The sequence below is a fragment of the Notamacropus eugenii genome, chromosome 6 (genome assembly GCF_028372415.1).
Source record: "Notamacropus eugenii isolate mMacEug1 chromosome 6, mMacEug1.pri_v2, whole genome shotgun sequence".
Taxonomy (NCBI): domain Eukaryota; kingdom Metazoa; phylum Chordata; class Mammalia; order Diprotodontia; family Macropodidae; genus Notamacropus; species Notamacropus eugenii.
This window is the reverse complement of record NC_092877.1, coordinates 256,927,006-256,947,536: the sequence shown is the minus strand read 5'-3', so window position 1 is coordinate 256,947,536 and position 20,531 is coordinate 256,927,006. Positions and strand designations below refer to the sequence as shown.

Genomic DNA, 20,531 nt, shown 5'->3' with positions numbered 1-20,531 from the left:
CGTTTATCCGGTTTGGCAAGCTGAAGACCTGCGATAGGTAAGGTAAGACTCGGGTAGCCCTTAGGCCTCTAGGCCTGACACTCTGACCCTCTAACTACTGCCTTTTTTCCCTACTGTACTCTTCTTCTCACATTGCAATGCCCGTGAAGAACATGGGTACACCATATACAGGTGTAACCCACCTACAAGAAATAAAAATTGTAGAATTCTGTATTTATGCTTCTAGATGTTTATCTAAGAGAAGATAGAGTATGGAGGACAGTATGGAGGGCCCATAAGGTATGGCCATTCACCTGGGATATGAAGGGGAGATATAGGAGGTAGAAAGTAGAAAACAATGGAGACCAATGATTGATTGGTAAAGTCTGTGAAGAGGTACTTGAGAAAAGAAAAATACAGTGTAGACAAAAGGGCCAGAAAGGGGAAAAATACAGCATAGACAAGAAGGTCTTAGAGGGAAATGACAATATGGAAGAGTAAATCCTGCCCTTCCTTCCCTTTTAAAGAAGTACTCTAAGTCGCAAACAGAAGAATGTTGTCCATTGATGAGAAGGGCATCACTTGACCTTTTGTATGGATGCTTAACCTTAATTTATGTCATGAACTTTTGGACAGTCTGAAAAAATCCGTGGACCCCTTGTCAGATAATGTTTTTAAATACATGGGACCATAAAAGAAAACAATTATATTGAAATAGTTTTCAAAATTTTAAAAAAATGTTCGTGGACCTCAAGTTAAATGCCTCTGTTCTAGGGTCTTGGATGGGAGTCCATTAATTTGTTAATAAAACTGTTTTGTGTTTTGAGTATTGTGACCCTAAGGGCTTATAAAGGAAACTGGTGGTTGGTTACTCATGGGATGGTTCCAGATATTGATGTTTGAGAAATGAGATATTTTCAAGGTATATATGAGTGTTTCCAATATCAGATTTATATAATATAACCGTCTTAAAAAGGATGACAAGTGCTCAAACAAGATGAATCCTTTTATATGGAATAGCTAAAATCTTAATAATCATTAACTTTGGAAAAAAAATAGAATCACAAACTGAATTTTAAAGTCTAGGCTATGCATAGGGTGAGTACCTCTCCCTGACTGACTCAGCATCTAAGGTAATACAGTTTGCCATGTAATATTTTAAGTTTCAATATTGTATTGAGACTTCTTATCAGAATGTTATTTTCTTTAAGTGATTTTGAAAGGTTGGCTGCATTCTCAAGTGTCATTTTTACTTTATGTAACAATTAAAATTGAGACACATTATATACCCATCTTTTGCTGATTACTGAGTACTTTCATTATTACATGTCAACGTAATGCAATATAATTGCATGTCTCAAATGTAATGCCAGGTTTTTCAGTGATATAAAAAAGGTAATGTTGCTAATAATTTTAAAAATGATCTCTTACTTTATTCTGCTGTTCAACAGTTAAATATAATTCAGTTTTTACGGTCAAGAAGGGCTAAACCAGGGGTGGGGAACCTACAGGAGTAGCCCTCTAGGTTCTCAAATGTAGCCCTTTGACTGAATTCAAACTTCACAGAACAAATCACCTTAATAGAAGAGTTTGTTTGGACTCAGTCAAAAGACCTCTCTCAAAGACTTAGAAGGTCACATGTCGCCTCAAGGCTGCAGGTTCCCCCACCCTGAAAACCAGGTGAAATTAACCATTGAAGATATGAATGTCACAGAAATAGTTATCATTGTTCTCCTTATGTTTAGACCACTTAGAGATAAGATCATAGAGTTACAAGTTTAAGAATGATACAGATATAAAATAAATGTATTGCATAATGGTCCACTCTCTTTACCAAAAACATTTCCTGATTTGATAATAAAACTTGCCAGTCTCTGGAATAGATGTGTTGAGTGAGGTAGTGATTACATTGAAAAATCATGTAAATTCACATTTCTAGAATAAACTACTATGAAGCTTTGCTGAGTTTTGCCTGTTGTCCCTGTATTCTGGAATCACATGTTCCTCCCTGTGGAAACCTAATTCTAATACTAAAGGGGGAATAAGGTGAAAATGATTGATTCAAAAAGATTTTTGTGGGCAATTTTTTAAGGTGCTATTTCTGTTTTCTAAAGTAAGGTACATGTGGTCTATCTTAGCTGAATTTACTTATTACAAACAAAAATTTTCAAGCTGGGATTCTTGAATGTTTTCCATTTATGATCCCTTTTTGCATTTCAACAGCATTTGTTGGTGTTATACGGCCTGAGGGCATGCATGGTACAAAGTGTGCATGCTTTGTGTTCAGAAGCAAGGCTGCAGTGAAGTCCTGAGATGCAACACAGGTAAGCACTGTCAGAAACACCTTGAATTAATTACATGTTGGATTTTCAATTAAATTTTGGTTTTTGTGTGTTCAAAAACCTTTTACTGTTGCCAAAGTTTTCATGACTCTATATGGAGTCTGGACTCACAGTTTAAGAAATACTGTTCTAAAGAATTGACTGGTGGAACTATTATGTGACTATGAGGGACATTGAGAGAAAAAAGAATCAAACAATGATTAAATGGGAGATTCTTGGCTTTTAGTTTGAGACTCCTTATTCTGTTAACTGTAACTTAAGTGGAAATAGTTTAATTCTCCTGTTTAGAGATGGAAGGTAGAATTTGTAGGATACCTTAAGAGTTAGGGCAGAGTAAAGTGAGCAGCTTTGAGGCAGTTGGATGGCTCAATGAATAGAGTGCCAGGCTTTCAGTCAGAAAGACCTGAGTTCAAATCCATTCTCAGATACTTATAGTTGTGTGACCCTGGGCAAGTCACTTAACTTCTGTTTGACTTAAATCACCGGAGAAGGAAATGGCAAACCATTTCAATATCTTTTCCAACAAAACCCCATGGATAGTGTGGTCATGAAGAGTTGGACTCAACTGAACAGTGACAACAAAGTGAGGAGAACCAGGACAACCATATGCTACAAGATTAATACTGTAGACACGATTGACTCTGAAATACTTAAAAACTCTGATTAACCATGATTGTGGAGGATCAAAGATTTGGAATGCTGCTCATTTCCTCATCTTCGTAGAGAGATGATACAAACTAATGCCCTAATGTGGAGAATGAGATGCTCATTGTTGGGCATGACCAAGCTGGGAATTTGTTTTGTGGTTATTACTATTATTTAAAATCTTCTTTGTGACTGCTTTAACATTTGTCCTTTATGGGCCAGCACTTCCGCCTCTTTCACTCCAAGATAACATTCTACCCTCTTCTACCTATTCATTTGGGAATTCCGGACATTGGTGACCCCTGTGACTTGTTTTGAAACTTTTTGTGGTTCAGGTCCAGAAAGCATTTCCTTGAAACAGGTGTTTTGAAATCTCTAGGGGAATCCAACAGCTTGCAAAGCAATGAGCTCCCAATGCAAGCCTGTCCTGGGCCCTGGAAGTACTTAACTGTTAGTATTTTGTTATTGAAATACAGTATCTTTTATGGTCTAGACTCCACAGACAGCTGTTCAAATTCATTTCAAATGGTGCCTGTTCCTGGTGTATTCATTTAGTGCTCCTAGTTAAATCCCTCAGTAATTCTTGGCTTGGTTCCTCAAATGAGGATTAGAAATTCACCCTCACTGCTTTTTTTTCCCCTTTCTTCATCTTGTCGGATATATACTAATGGGAACTTTTCTATGGGAGATTGTCTGATAGTTCCCTGTGAAATGCATTCAGCTATACCCTACCCCCACCCTCTGCCGCCCAGCCCCCTTTACTCTTACTCATGTGGTAGCCAGACAGTCTTACCACAAAGTTTTGGGAAAATTAATAATAAATGTATGTGAATGAAAGCTGACTCTGAAATATGACCTCTCTTTCATAAAGATTTGGATTTTTCCCCTCCGTGTTGACCATGGTAGATGCTGCCACTTTGGAGGCTTCAGCTGTTGTGAGAGTTATCTTCATCTCTGAGGAAGTGGGGTCACTTTAATTATAAACATCTATTGAAAATGGATATTCCTTTGCCTCATTGGTACAAGTTCCTGATAATTTCATTAGAGACTGAAAATTTCTTTAGTTAGTCCAGTGGTTTTTCATTTAGCTATGGGTTACTGTTTGCTTCATCAAAAGGAATGCTGACAATGTTTCACAATAAATCATATAACACAATTAACCATATAAGTGAATCTAAGTGATGTTGAATTTAAGAAATATGCTTAATTAATATTTACCTGAAAAGTCATAGTATCATACACATGCCAAGAACCATAAATTTATAAATGTTGCATAGTTGATAGAGGCGTGACCTTAGAGTAGAAAGGACCTCCTATCTAGTCTTCCCTTTGACACATATAGTTATCCCCTCCACATCATAGGGGATGGGGTGGGGGGAGAGGGGTAGGGAGTGTTAGGGGCACCCTGCCAATCTGGAAAGTTTGAGTAAAATTTTTTGGCCCTCCCTTTGTACCAGAGAAGAAATCTGATTTATTTTTCTTTTTCTTTTATGGGGTGTTTACATTATCTTATTGTAAAATTTGGGTTAAGGATTTGGTTATAGGTTATGTATTGTCTGCTGGCCTTTGCCTGTTGTTTGTGGCTTCCACAAGACTCCCTCCAATTTGCCATTTAATTTTTTATGCTTACCTGTGATATATTGCAACCTTGATAGGGAAAGTCATGATGTGAAAGGGATAACTGTACTAGTTGTGTGGTCCTGAGTGAGTCACTTAAATCCTCAAAACTCAGGATAACTCTCATACATTAACAGGAAATCCTTCCTCAGTGAATTGACAGGACCAAATAAAATGATGCTATTAAAGTAAATTTAATGTTTAAAAGTGGAGTATGACCCAGGTTCTAGTCCAACCTTGACTGTGTATAGGCCATGTGAGGGAGCCTGGGCAAGCCACTAAATCTCTCACTGCTCTAAGCAATTCTCAGAAGACAGATTTCAGAGAAGATGTTGGCCTGAATTGCTAGAGGCAGTTTTCTCATTTGGAAGTTCCTTACACTAATGAAGTCACATGTTTAGTTCCTGTATCCTAAATAACCTGGCTTTTAAGCATGATGAGTTTTCTGGTGTGGATAACATCCCCTACCATGTGGGTAGGGATAGCCTTCTTTAATTAGCTGCCTGCATTTTTTAAACTGGGAAAACGGAATGAATCCCTCTCTTTTCAGAAGACTGACTTACTGAGTCCAGTAAGAACACTATGACCTGACCTGGTGAGATGACTTGCCCTCTGCTTGTTCTCTTTTTACTCTGATTCTGAGAAGTGGGCCTGGCAGTTGTTTGTTTCTGCTCTGTGTTGTTGTCCTTGATTTCAGGAAGGCAATCCCCACTGGACCAGGAGTTAGAGTAATGGCAATGGCTCCAGGGTCATCATGCTCAAAAGTCAGGTTATTTAGGATACAGGAACTAGACATGTGACTTCAATGAAAAAAATGCAAAAGAAGGTAGTCTAGTCATCCCAGATTTCAAAATGTATTATTATAAAGCAATAATTATCAAAACAATCTAGTACTGGTTAAGAAACAGAGTGTTAGATCAGTGGAATAGATTAGGTACAAATTACATTATAATAAATGACCATATTAATCTAGTAGATGATAAATTCAAAGATCTAAGCTTTTGGAACAAAAACTCATTCTTTGACAAAAACTGCTGGGAAAACTTGAAAACATTATGGCAGAAACTAGATATAGACCAAAATCTCATGCCAAGATAAGGCCAAAATGGGTACATGATTTACCCATAAAAGGTGATACTACAAGCAAATTAAGACAACGTGTACTAGTTTATCTGTTAGATTTATGGAGAAAGGAAGAATTTAGGACCCAAGCAGATATAGAGAGCATTCCAAAATATAAAGCAGATAATTTTGATTATATAAAATTAAAACGCTTTTGTCAAACAAAACCAATGTAATCAAAATGATAAGGAAAGCAGAAAACTGGGAAAAAATTTTGCAACAAGCATCTCTGTTAAAGGCCTAATTTCCAAAATATATAGAGAGCCAAATCAAATATACAAAAACACAAGTCATTTCCCATTTGATAAATGGTCAAAGGTTATGAAGAAGCAGTTTTCAAATGAAAAAATCAAAGTCAAATAAAAACTCTAAATCACTATTGATCAGAGAAATGCAAATTAAAACAACTCTGAGGTACCAACTCACACTTATCAGAATGGCTAATATGACCAAAAGGAAAATGTTGGATGTTGGATGGGGATATTGGAAAACTGAGACACTAATGCATTGTTGATAGAATTGTGAACTGATCCAACCATTCTAGAGAGCAATTTGAAACTTCCCAAAGGGCTATGAAACTGTGCATACCCTTTGATCCAGCAATACCACTCTTAAGTCTACATCCCAAAGACATCAAAAAAAGGGAAAATGGCCTATTTCTACAAAAATATTTATAACAGCTCTTTTTATGGTGGCTAAGAATTGGAAATCAAAAAGATCCCCATCAATTGTGAAATGCCTAAACAATCTGGGATACACGGCTGTAATGGAATATTATTGTGCTCTAAGAAATGACAAGCAGGATGATTTCAGAAAAACCTGAAAAGACTAACATGAATGGATGCAAAGTGAAGTAAACAGAGCCAGGAGAACATTGCACATAGTAGCAGCAATATGTTTCAGTGAAGAACTGTGAATGACTTAGCTATTCTCAGCAATACAATGGTCCAAGACAATCCCAAAGGACTTATGATAAAATGTACTATCTGCCTCCAGAAAAAGAACTGATATTGATTCAATACAGACTGAAGCATGCTATTGTTCACTTTCTTTCATTTTTCTCTTTTATTCAAGTTTTCTTGTATAAATTGCACATGTACAATCTATATCTGATTGTCTACCATCTCAGGGAGGGGGGAGAGGAAGGAGAGAAGGAGGGATAGAATTTAGAACTCAAAACTTTAAATAAAAATGTTAAAAAAATTTAAAAATAGAGGAGAAACAATTAGGGAAAAAGTCTTTGCAGAAAAATAAATAAACAAATATTTTAATGAAATAAGTTACAACTTTGAATATGTCTAACAATATAATAAACACATATTAGATAAAATGAAATAAAAAATAAATATGAAATAAATACATAAAAATTTAAAAAAATAAAATGAAGAAATTGAGACAGGTTAGAAAAAAAAGCAACATAGTACCAATCATTGAAAAATGGAATATTAAAGTCAAATAACCAGTTTGATTTCATTGCCTATCCCATATTGAAAAAACCCCACATAGCTTTATTTTAATTTTGAATTGATTGGTTATTTTGATATACATGCTTATTATATCTTTTTCATTTAGAAGATGTTATATTCCCTTCCAGACAAAAATAATTAACTTCTCCTTTGCCTTTTTAGGAGTCTCATGCCATGGCATAGCTTCCTTTCCTGTTCCTCCCCCACTTCTCACTCTTTTTTTCTGCTCCACTGTTGGAGGAGGGCTAGAAGTGAAAAAGATTATACTATTCTCACCTGCTGGCTAATTTCTTTTAGCTTTGTACCTATAAAATAGTTAAAACTCGTTATTTATTTCTTCAATATTTTGATGAACCTGTGATCTTATCTATTTGTTACATGTTACATGTCACAGTGTTGTAGATGTTGCTTGTTACAATGTTGTAAACCTGTTACAATGTTGCAGATCCTAACCCATCAATACCTACTCATGTGCCCATGTTCTTCCATCAAATCTCCAATGAAAGTCCTTTCAGCATCCTGAAAGTTTTCTTCTAATTTGTTTGATACCAAGTGAGCATGAGGAAAATGATCTATTATTCTTTACTCTTGACAAATAAGCCCTCTGTGTCCTTCATGTGCAATTCTGGGTTTGTAATATTTCATTCTTTTGTTTCATTCATTCTAATGTTTGTAATTATCCATCCATTTGTTTAAAAAAATTGAAACCAAAGTTGTTACATCTGGAAAAACAAAGTGAAGAAAGTTCATAAATACTAGAAGATGAAAAGATGGCTTGATTAATTTTTTCTATGGGTGATAATATGATTAATTAATCAATAAACAAGCATTCATTAAGAACTTACTATATATAAAGCCATTTGCTAAGTGCTGGAGATAAAAATACAACAAATGGAACAACACCTACTTGGTAAAAACTTGCATCCTACTGGGAGAGAAAATATGGACATATATAAAGAGAACATACACATATAAATAAGAGAAGTTAAATATAAAGCAATTTGAAAGGGAAGTGGAGCCCTAATAGTTAAGGAGATCAGGAAAGAGAGATAATGGGAATGAGGTTAGGGGCTGCTCCTTCCTAACATGCGTAGGAAAGAAATGAGGTTGTGTGTCTAGAAAATTACTAGTTTGTGAGAATCCCATCATGATTCCTGGAGTTGTTTCATTTGGGTGTTACATTTGTTTATGTGTGACTCCCATGGTTCAGATGAAACAGTTGCCTGTTTAGCATTCCGACTGCAGTTCCCCCATTAGTATCTCAAGTTATAAAATAAGAATTCCTTCTTAGGTGGAAAGATTTTTTTGTAATATACACATATATATTTAAAAATAGGTCTCAATTGATATTTTCTATTTTTTACATAACCATAACATCCCATGTATCCCTCCCCTTACCCTTTCCAGGGAACAAATGTGACAAATAATATTTTTTGGAAAAAAAAAAGGCAGTGTAACTGATTCATACATTGAAAAAATCTGAAAACAAATGCAGTGTCTAACATCTGTGGACCTCTCACCTCCATGAAGGGATAGGTTGTGGGTATATTCTCATATTTCTTCGAGTTCCACATGATCTTTATAATTTTGTTACATTTACTTTTTTTTTTTGGTGTATAGTTATTCTTTCCAGTTACATTGTGGTAGTTAGTATATGTATTTTTCAGTTGGTTCTGGTTACTTTACTCTTCATCACTTCATAGAGTTCTTTCTATACAGATCTTCTCTGTATTCATCATGTTCATTATTTCTTCAGTGGGCTTTTGAACCTCCTTTTCCATTTGGCTAATTCTGCTTTTTAAAGCCTTCTTCTCCTTATTGACTTTTTGGACCTCTTTTTCTAATTGAGTTAGCCTATTTTTAAAGGTGTTATTTTCTTCAGCATTTTTTTGGATCTCCTTTAGCAGGTTGTTGACTTGCTTTTCAAGCTCTTCTGTGGCCTGAGCCCATTGCATATTTATTTTGTAGGTACTAGATGAAGAAACCTTGACTTCCTCTGACAGTACGCATTGTTCTTCCTCATCTGAAAGGATGGAAGGAAATACCTGTTCACCAAGAAAGTAACCGTCTATGGTCTTTTTTCCCCCTTTTTTGGGCATTTTCCCAGCCAGTTACTTGACTTCTGAATCCTATGTCAAGGGGAGGGTCCTAGTGCTCCTCCTCATCCCAAGACCATGCTCTGGGCTGAGATCAACTGCTCAATTCCCTCAGGGGCTTTAGGTGGAGGGAGGGCCTCCATTCAGGGCTGAAGTTCAGATCAGCTACTCAATTCCCCTAGGGGCTTTAGGCTGAGTGCTTCACAGATGGATGCTGCAGCTGCTGCCACCACTGCTGCTGCCACTGTTGCCTGGGGCCGGTGCTGGGGGGGACCCTGCTCCCCTCTTGCCCAGTTGGGAAAGCCCTCTCACTGACCTTTGAAGCTTTCTTTGGCACTTGTGGGTTGAGGGATCTGAGACCCTCCCTACTGAGGATTCTGCCCCAGAGGCCTGTTCTGGTCCTGTCCCTCCCAGTGCCATGTGGCTGGGCTCTGCTCTGCTCAGCGTCCCGTGAGATAGTCCTTTCCTGTTGGCCTTTCAGGTTACCTTTGCCTGGAAATCTCTTTCACTCTGTCATTCTGTAGCCTCTGCTGCTCTAGAATTTGTTAGGAGTCATTTTTTACATGTATTTTATGGGCTGTGGGGGAAGAGCTAGAGTATGTGCATCTTTATACTCTGCCATCTTGGCTTTGCCCTGATGTTCATTATTTCTTACAACACATACTATTCCATTACATTCATGTACCACAAGTTGTTTAGCCATTCCCCAAATGATGGGCATCTACTTTGTTTCCAATTCTTAGTTATCACAAAAAGTGTTGCTATAAACTTTTTAGAATATATAGGAATTTATTTCTGATCAAAAACTTCCTTGGGGTATAAGCTCAGTAAAGGATATGGACATTTTGATTACTTTATTTGCATGATTCCAAATTGCTTTCTAAAATGATTGTATCATTTCACAGCTCCACCAATAATGTATTAGATTCCCTATCTTTCCACAACTCCTCCAAAATTGACTGTTGCAATTTTGGGGTAATATTTGCCAATTTGTATAGTATGAGGTGAAACCTCAGGGTTGTTTTGGTTTGTATTTCTTTTATTATAAGTGATTTGGAGCATTTTCTTTTCATGGGATTGTGAATACTTTGCAGTTATTTTTTGAGAACTGTTTGTACATATCCTTTGACAATTTATCTATTGGAAATGGTTATTGGTCTTATATTTATTGTTTCTGTATCTTAGATACCAAACCCTTATCAGAGACCTATGACACACAGTTTTTTCCTATTCACCGATCTTTTTTTCTTATCTTAGATGCATTAATGTTGTATGTGCAGAAGTTTTTCAGTTTCAAGTTCTCTTTTGCTGTAAACAGTGTTATGTTCCTTCAGTTACATTTAATCTTTTTTCCTCCCTAAGCTAGCCTTGTTCCTGATGGTTCTCTTTCCCTCTCACTGATTACATCTTTTCATTTTCTTTAGGGTTTTTTCTCTTAAGGTTTTTCAAAATTTTTCTTTCCTGCTTTTATCTGGTTATGCATTTCTTTCCCTTGTTTTATTCTCTCAGTTAGTCAAATAGATTCTCCCTTCCTCTCATCTCCTTCAACCAGTTTTGTTCCTTAATTTTGCTCCTCTTTCAAAAAAATTCTTTTATTCTCTTCTTTCTTTCTTTCTTTCTTTCTTTCTTTCTTTCTTTCTTTCTTTCTTTCTTTCTTTCTTTCTTTCTTTCTTTCTTTCTTTCTTTCTTTCTTCCTTCCTTCCTTTATCTTTTCTTTTAATTTACTCTAGACTCTCCTTCTCTGATTTATGACCCTTATAATCATCTGTTCTCTTGTTTCTCTATTTATTTTCATGCTTTCAAGGTTTTCACTGTAGGTTCTTCCCTACAGGAGTTTCTGCCACTGCCTGTAATTTACTTCTTGGATTCCAGTTTTCTATTGTACCTCACTTTCAGAACAAGTATCGGAAAGGACACTGCCCCATGGTAAGACCCTCTCCTACAACATCCCTCATTATGCAACCCACCACTTTCACATTGATCTTTCTTTTCTAACTTTGCCTAGCAATCTCCTCCCTGTGTCCATGCTTTCCTACTCCTCCAAGTTCCAGTTGCTGCCATAGATTCCAACTCCTCTCACATCCTTCCTGTATTTGATTTCCCATCATGACTGAGATAACAACCTTTACTCCTGAAGGAAATTCTTCAGCTTCATGACTTTCCTTCCCATATCACTTATGACTAGGGTACCCAGTTTATCCCATATTTATCACTCATCTCCTAACTCCCTCCCCTCTGATTCTGGTCTTTTAAATGTCCCTGTTATAGATTGTCAAGAGTACCTCGAGAGTGGTGAGCTTATATGAGCAGTTTAAATAAACTGAGCTTCATTTCTTCAGAATAAATCTTTGGTGGGACTTGCTGGGGTGGATTCAAATTTTTCTATTTTGCCAGTTATTTCTGCTATGTTGGCCATAAATTCTTTTTCATAATTCTTATCTCTCTCTTGAATCATTTGGGAATATTCTTTTGTGGTTCCATATTCTCTTGGAAATCCACAGTCCTCTGTCTCATCAGATTTATATTCTTTTTTCCCCTTCATCTTGTAATATTTATTAAGAGATGTTAGAGCTTGATAGATTATTGGAAACCATCTTCCCTTCTGTTATCAGTATGTTCTCTGTTGGTGTATCTGTTTGTGCTCAAGTGTTTTTTAATTACATTTTTTTTCCTCCTGAGATCTTTGGTAATTTCAGTCCTCCTACCCCCCTCATATTCCTCTGTAGATCATTTTTTGGAATCTTTCCCCTTTGGTGGTTAATCCCCTGAAGACCAGACCTCAAACCTTTCTCAGCCTCCTCTCACTCTAGGGAATTCATTTTTCTCTGGCCTCATCTCTGTTTCATGTGACTTCTCGGGGCACACAACTGTTCTCAGCTGGATGCCAGTCCCCTTTTCTTCAGGCCTGGTAGAACCACTCTCACACACAAGCTGGTGCTTTGGTCCAATTCCCTTTGTTTCTTAGTTCTTTGACTATGCATTCCAGTAGCATATGTTCTGCTGCCCTCAGCAGAGGAAGCTCTTACTTTTTTCACTTTTGACTCATCACTTGCTGTGTATGGAGGTATAAAGTTGAATTTTGTTCCTTATTACCACAGAATGGTGGGGTAAGGGCAGAAATGGGATAGCCTGTGAATCTTACTGTCTCATGTCCCAGACAGTGTGCAGGATAATGTGGAAGGAAGTGCTGAGTGAGAATGCTATGGATCAACAATTATGGATTAGGCTTCTACGCTGTTAATTCTTCATCATTAAGGTTTTGTAATTAATTTACCTCTTCTCTATATTTCTTACTTTGGAGAGGTTTGAAAGATCATGAGAATTGGAGAAAGAGTCTAGTCCCCCATCTTGTTGGTAATATGACCCAGAAACTTGCTTCAACATATATCAATGTATAAACAGTGATGAGTATGTTAGGTAGGGCAATTCAAAGAAAAGAAATATTTGTTACTGGCCATATAATAAAAGTAGGAATTCAATTCAGGAAGGAGGGGGTTGGAGAACAATGATCTTGCTTCCTTATTTTAGCATGTGTGTTTGCTGAGATTTGTTTAAATGGTTAGGCCAGCAAGATTTTGGGAGATGAGAGAAGCCACAGTACTTTAGAAACACACAGCCCTTTAGGGTTTGTTGGAAACTGTGAAACAGTTTCAGGGGGAATGTAGGATAACCATTGGGAAATGACTAGAGTTAAAAGAGACTCATACAGTTAGAGATTTAAGATAGAGATATGGATCTTACCTGCAGAAAGAAGTAATTTAAAATTCGGACTCAATGCTTACAGGTTCTAATTAGCTCACTAGCTGTTAACAGCTTGACTCCCAGAGGCTGAGTTTCTAGAGGCTGACCTCTTTAGGAATAAAAAACTGTTTTACTATTGTAAGAGAGCACACTGCTTTTCTAAAAGAGCTAAAGCCAAATCTCTATTCCCTAAATTAAGAGAAGGATGACAGAGACCACTCATCCTCTAAAAGGAAAGTAAGACCTCAGGTGAAGCAATCAGTTGAAGTCCAGTAGGTGGCAGCAGAAAGAGGTGGAGGAGCTGCAAAGATGTGATAGCCATTAGGGAACAGACCCAGAAACCATTAGTGACCATGGAGGGTTAGACTTATAAATTGTTTCTCCATACAGTATGCTTTGGTCACGTATGTTCCCTCTGTATCTTTTCCTCTACAGGTATATGATCTGCTCACATGCGTTCCATATAAATGTCCTACTCCATGTACAAGCTCTGTCCAAATGCATTAATTTCCATACTAACTCCTTGGTCATGTGTGTTCCTTACATGACTACTTCTCAACATGTGATCCCTAGAGAGTCCATTCTTATTACTGATGGTGTGTATATTTGTGGGAATATCTATACCAGATATCAATAGGATATTACATTATTATTTTTTCTTAATGTGCTACTTGATTAAATATTTTTGTTTTGAACTAAATTTGTCCTCTGGGATAACTAGTAAAAACAAACACTTGGTAGAGTTGTCTTATCAGCTGTGGTTATAAATGGATGGTGAACCAAAGAGTACCATGAATTTGGAGCAGCATTTATGTGGGTCCTATGTAGGAGAAGCAGAATCCCCAACAGGCCACAATGCATAGATTCATGCAGAAAGTTTTCGCTGCCCTGAAATTACAATATGTTATAAATTATTTTAATATTTATTTTTCTTTGAGGTTAACCTTGTGAATTTTTCCTTTTAAACTGCATATAATGAAAAGATATTGTAATTATTTTATTAAATTAGTTTCCAGAGTGAGAAGAAATGTACTATACAAGTACAATTTGAACTGGAGCAATTTAAAATATAAATGAGAAAGGACCTCTGAGAGAACCATAGTGAATAATTAAGAATTATTTTCTGCATTTTCTGACAGCACTGTTCTTTTGGAGTTATTTTTAAAAAATCTCTCAGATTTATTTACCATGGTAATAAAGGATGAAGGAAACAGAGGGGATCAGGATAAGGAATGGACTTATGGTTTCATTGTTATAGGGAACTTTCAGGTGAGGAAACTTTACAAATGCATATCAGCACCCTCTCTGTTATGTTAGAATCTTGCCATTGAAAGTTCAAATGATTTTTTCCAGGGTCACACAGTATGTGTCAAAGGTGATACTTGAACCCAGACATTCCTGGCTTCAAGGCTAGGATCTCCATTATGCCATGATGCATAAAATAAAAGCATTCATCAACTATTTTGTAAAATTCAGCATATTTTCTTATGTAGAAATTATATACATATTATTCAAATCCACTGGAAAGTTGGTGAGAAGACAGGTACTGACAATAATCAGGTAGCATTCAAAAATCCAAACAGAGATCTTGTCTTCCTGCTAATGTATAATTTTAAGTTATTGATTTTACTCTTTACTCTATCTTACTGATGTATTTTAAGTTCATATCATTTTAATTTCTGAATATATTCTTCCCTTTCCCCTATACAGAGAACCTTCCCTTGCAGCAAAGATGAAAAAGAACATAGTTCAGCAAAACTAACCAAAGTAACAATGTACGCTGTCAATATATGCATTATTTGCATATCTGCAAAGATAGGAGTGAGATGCATTTTCTCAAGTCTTCTGGGGCTTTTATTGGTCATCATAATTACACAGCATTCAAGGTTTGTTGTTAATTTTAAGTCATTGTACATTTTTTTGATGAGCTTACTTTACTCTGTATCTATTTATATATTTCTTCTCATGCTTCTTGGAATTCTTTTTGTTATTTTTTTATGGTGCAGGAATAGTCCATTATATATATATGTATCAAAAATTGTTTAGCCATTTCCCAGTTGATGGACATCTGCTTTGTTTCTAGTTTTTTACTACCCCAAAGGTGCTTTTCTGAGTTTTTTTTTGGTACACATGAAACCTTTCTTTCTATTTTGTATCTCCTTGGCTTGTAGACCTAATAAGATGATATCTGGGTCAAAGAAAATGACTTTTTCAGCATAATTCCAAAGTGTTTTTCAGAATGGTTGGATCAAATCACACCCGTTCCCAATGGGATATGAATGTGCCTGTGTTTCTGTAGTTCTTACAATGCTTACTAATGGTATTTCCATCTTTTATCATGTTTACCAACTTGGTGCATAGTAGGAACTTAATAACTGCTACTTGACTGACAATTGTGAAGTAACATTTTGCAGTTGTTTTAATTTGCGTTCTTCTTCTTGGTAATTTGAAGAGATCTCCCAATATGATGGAGATAGCTTGTTAATAGTTTGTGATTCTTCTCTTGAGAGTTGTTTGTTCATATCCTTTGACCATTTATCCTTGGTGGAATTGCTCTTGCTGTTTTTTTTTTTTTTTTGTTGTTGTTGTTCAGTCATTTTTCAGTCATGTCCAATGCTTTATAACCCCATTTGTGTTTTTCTTGGCAGAGATACTGGAGTGGTACACCATTTTCTTCTCCAGCTCATTTTACAAATGCGGAAAGTGAGGCAAACAGGATCAAGTGACTTGCCCAGAGTCACCCACATAGGCTTTTCTTGGCAGTAATACTGGAGCAGTTTGCCATTATCTTCTCCAGTTCATTATACAGAAGAAGGAACTGAGGTAAACAGGGTTAAATGACTTGCCCAGGGTCACTCAGCTAGTAAGTGCCTGAGGCCAGATTTGGATTCAGGAAGATGAGTCTTCCTGACTCCAAGTCAGCACTTTATCTGTTGCATCGCCTAGTTGCCCTCTTGCTCTTATGTATTTATCTTTAATTCTATATATCTGTAAAAGTAAGGAACCCGACCTACAGAGGAGGGTCTGCTATCACAGGTTCTTTGGTCTGCTTTTTTAATAAGAAAGCGACTTTTGAGGGGTCAACAATCACTTTAATCAAGCACATGTATCATTCACTTAGTTCAGGGAAAAAAGTCAGAACCCTGAACTTCAGGGAAAATACAGAGAAATCAAAATCAACAGACATGGCTTCCAAATGTCTGACATAAACAATACATACATCATAGATCAGCAGACAGATTCAACTGTCTGACCATTACATACATACATAGTTACCAGAGAGAGATGAACCAGCAATCAAAGCTAGGGGGCTCCTTAGCAGCTACCCAGAGTCCCCTCTGGCCAAACAAACACTTCCAAAAAGTAAGCCCCCAAATAAAGCCTCATCTCAGAGTACTTATACATTTTTCAGAGCCAGAGGGCATCACAATCTTTGAGAACCAGTGCCTCATTGGGAAATTAACAAAAGGTATGGGTCTTCCTACATGTCTTCCCTAATTAAACTCCCCTTAATGGGCAGGCCCATTAATGGTCAGGGAAGATCTTCTTATTAAGAAGCAAAATTATATAAACAGTAAACAAAAATGCATTATCAATACAGTATCTTGAATATCAGATTGTAATCAGAAATATTTGATGTAAAGATACTTCTCTAACTGATTTATATTGATATATCTGTATGTATATGTACCCATAACTATATACTTACATATTTTATTGTTTTGCCATTTTCAGCTGTGTCCAACTCTTTGTGACTCCTTTTGAAGTTTTCATGGCAAAGATATTGAAATGATTTGCCATTTCCTTCTCCAGCTCATTTTGTAGATGAGGAAACTGAGACAAACAGGGTTAATGTTAATGTTAAGACTTCCCCAGGGTCACTCAACTAGTAAGTGTCTGAAGCTGGATTTGAACTCAGAAGATGTCTTCCTGACTCCAGGTCCAGCACTCTATCCATCATCTAGCTGTCCATATTTATATATAGTGTATATATTTATATTATTTTATACTATATATTTATTTACTTACTTCTCTATTTATCCAAGCTGCATTAATTTTGTTCTTGCAGACACTTTTCAATTTGATGTAATCTGTTAATACTTTTTTCAAACCTACTATGCTTCATGCTACAAAGTAAAAGAACTGAGGGGATATGTGAAGTGTGAATATGAGTATATGAGAACAACATACAGAAATTAAAGCATTGAGAAAAAAGTTAACATTATAAAAGAGTTAAAAGATGAGTTTCTATGAAAACCCTATGACAGGATCACTTTGGACTCAGGAGTTCAAATCACTTTGGGAGGTGGGAACAGAGGTCTGTAGAAGAAGAAAAAAAAAGATCTTAAACTCAGGACTAGTTATACAAATGAAGAATTTCACCGTGGCTGTGTCATATCATATCCCATTTAGTTTACTGCTTTATTATTGTATTCATCCAACAAGCTCTGGGCTTGTACTATTTGTAAGATACCACTTATCAGAGCAAAATTGACATGACAATTTGTTAATTACATTTTACAGGGGATTTTTCTTGATATATGGCCCTCCCAAAGTCTGATATCCCATGATTTTGTGACTAGAAACTCCTAGAGACATAGTATTATTTTGGTTTGTCTTGTTCTATACCACACTTGGTCCAATGTCATGTATTGATTATCTTAACAAATGCTTTCAATGATGACCAATAGAATGATTAAATGAGAAGATTTCTCCTGTTCCTTCTGCTCAATATATTTTTTTATTTTCTTTTTAAATTTTTCTTTTTTAAAAATTTATTTTTAGTTTTCAACATTGACTTCCACAAGATTTTGAGTTCCAAACTTTCTCCGCATCTCTCCCTTCCACCTACCCCAAGGCATCTTGCATTCTGTTTACCTCTTCTCCCAAACTGCTATCACACCTTTCCCTTCTCTCATCCCCCTCCCCTCCATTTCCTGTAGGGCAAGATAGATTTCTACACCCCATTGTCCATATGTCTTATTTCCCAGTAGCGTATAAACAATTTTTAACATTTGTCTTTAAACCCTTGAGTTCCAACTTCTCTCCCTTCCCCCCCTCCCCACCCATCCCCATTGAGAAGGCAAGCAATTCAATATAGGTTATACATGTGTAATCATGAAAAACACCTCCATAACTGTCATGATGTGAATGACTAACTATATTTCCCTCCATCCTATCCCACCCCGCATTTATTCTACTCTCTCTCTTGATCCTGTCCTTTCTGAAAAGTGCTTACCCATAATTTCCCTCTTCTTCCATTTGCCCTTCTTTCCATCATTTCCCTCTGCCACCCCACTTATCTTCTTTTCCTCTATTTTCCTGTAGTGTAAGATAGATTTTCATACCAAATTGAGTATGCATGTTATTCCCACTTAAGCCAAATCCAATGAGAGTAAAGTTCACTCTTTCTTTCTCAATCCTTTGAAAAAGCTTTTTCTTGCTTCTTTTATGTGAGAGATAATTTACCCCACACTATTTCTCCTTTCTCCTCCCAATATATTCCTCTCTCACCCCTTAATTTTATTTTTTAGATATCATCCCTTCATATTCAACTCACCCTGTACCCTCTGTCTATACATATACAACCCCTCCAACTACCCTAATACTGAGAAAAGTTTCAAGAGTTACAAATATTATCTTTCCATATGGTAATACAAAAATTCAACTTTAGTAAGTCCCTTATGATTTCTCTTTCCTGTTTACCTTTTCATGCTTTTTTTTTGATTCTTGTGTTTGAAAGTCAAATTTTCTATTCAGCTCTGATCTTTGTATCAAGAATGCTTGAAAGTCCTCTATTTCATTGAGTAACCATTTTTCCCCCTGAAGTATTATACTCAGTTTTTCTGGGTAAATGATTCTTGGTTTTAATCCTAGATCTCATAGTCCAAGCCCTTCAGTCCCATAATGTAGAAGCTGCTAGATCTTGTGTGTTTCCACAATATTCGAATTGTTTCTTTCTGGATGTTGCAATATTTTCTCCTTGACCTGGGAACTCTGGAATTTGGCTACAATATTCTTAGGATTTTCTCTTTTCGCATCTCTTTCAGGAGGTTGATTGGTGGATTCTTTCAATATTTATTTTGCCCTCTGGTTCCAGAATATCAGGGCAGTTTGGCTTAATAATTTCATGAAAGATGATGTCTAGGCTCTTTTTTTGATCATGGCTTTCAGGTAGTCCCATAATTTTAAATTGTCTCTCCTGGATCTATTTTCCAGGTCAGTTGCTTTTTCAATGAGCTATTTCACATTATCTTCCATTTTTTCATTCTTTTGGTTTTGTTTCGTAATTTCTTGGTTTCTCATAAAGTTATTAGCCTCCATCTGTTCCATTCTAATTTTTAAAGAACCATTTCCTGCAGTGAGCTTTTGGACCTCCTTTTCCATTTGGCTAATTCTGCTTTTTAAAGCATTCTTAGCGTTGGCTTTTTGAACCTCTTTTTCCAACTGAGTTAGTGTATTTTTAAAGGTGTTATTTTCTTCAGCATTTTTTTGGGTCTCCTTTGGCAAGCTGTTGACTTGTTTTTCATGATTTTCTTGCGTTGCTCTAATTTCTCTTTCCAATTTTTCCTCCACCTCTCTTACTTGATTTTCAAAATCCTTTTTGAGCCATTCCATGGCCTGAGATCATTGCATATTTATTTTGGATGTTTGGGATGCAGAAGCCTTGACTTTTATGTCTTCCCCGATGGTAAGCATTGTTCTTCCTCATCTGAAAGAATGGGAGAAAATACTTTTTCACCAAGAAAGTAACCTTCTATAGTCTTATTTTTTCTCCCCTCTTTTGGGCATTTTCCCAACCAGTTATTTGACTTTTGTGTCCTTTATCAAGAGTAGGGTATACTCTGGGAACCTGTAAGATCTCAGTTCCTCCAAGCAGGCACAATCAAGGGAGAGGAGTTTGCTTCTCAATGGCCTCCAGCTCTGCCACGCCAGCACTCCTCCTTACCACAGGACCATGCTCAGGAATGAGGCTCAGAGTAGCTGCTCAATTCCCCCAGGGGCTTTAAGCTGAGGGCTCCAACAATGGACATTGGCTGCTGCCTGCTGCGAGTACCACAGCTACCATCCACTGCTGCTGCTGCTGCCTCCCCACTGCCTGGGGCTGGGGCTAGGGGAGGAGACCCTGCTCTCTTCTTGGCCAGTTGAAAAAGCCCTCTCACTGACCTTTGACGTGTCTTTGTCACCTGTCAGTTGAGGGATCTGAAAACCTGCCTTGCTGGTGGGAATTTCTCCCCCAAGGCTTGCTCCTGTCCTGCTTCTCCCAGTGCTCTGTGGCCAAAGCTGGGATGCACTCCACTCCATGTCCAGTGTGACAGACCTTTCCCATCAGCCTTCCAGGTCACCCTGGTCTGGAATCTTCCTCCACTCTATCATTCTGTGGCTTCTGCTGCTCTAGAATTTGTTGAGAGTCATTCTTTACAGGTATTTTATGGGCTGTGTGGGAAGAGCTAGAGTATGTGCATCTTTCTACTCCACCATCTTGGCTCCACCCCTGTTTATAATCTTCTGCTATAATTTTC

General features: G+C 36.9%; 1 long non-coding RNA gene across 3 annotated transcripts in view; it reads left to right on the top strand.

The window, feature by feature from the left end:
• The window catches only part of LOC140512810 (uncharacterized), a 203,129-nt gene that overhangs the window by 96,596 nt on the left and 86,002 nt on the right, over nucleotides 1–20,531 (top strand). For all 3 annotated transcript variants that reach the window (XR_011969925.1, XR_011969927.1, XR_011969926.1), the window contains exons 2-4: nucleotides 2,203–2,303; nucleotides 14,719–14,894; nucleotides 15,657–15,831. This is a non-coding gene — a long non-coding RNA (uncharacterized lncRNA). The remainder of the gene's footprint in view (nucleotides 1–2,202; nucleotides 2,304–14,718; nucleotides 14,895–15,656; nucleotides 15,832–20,531) is intronic.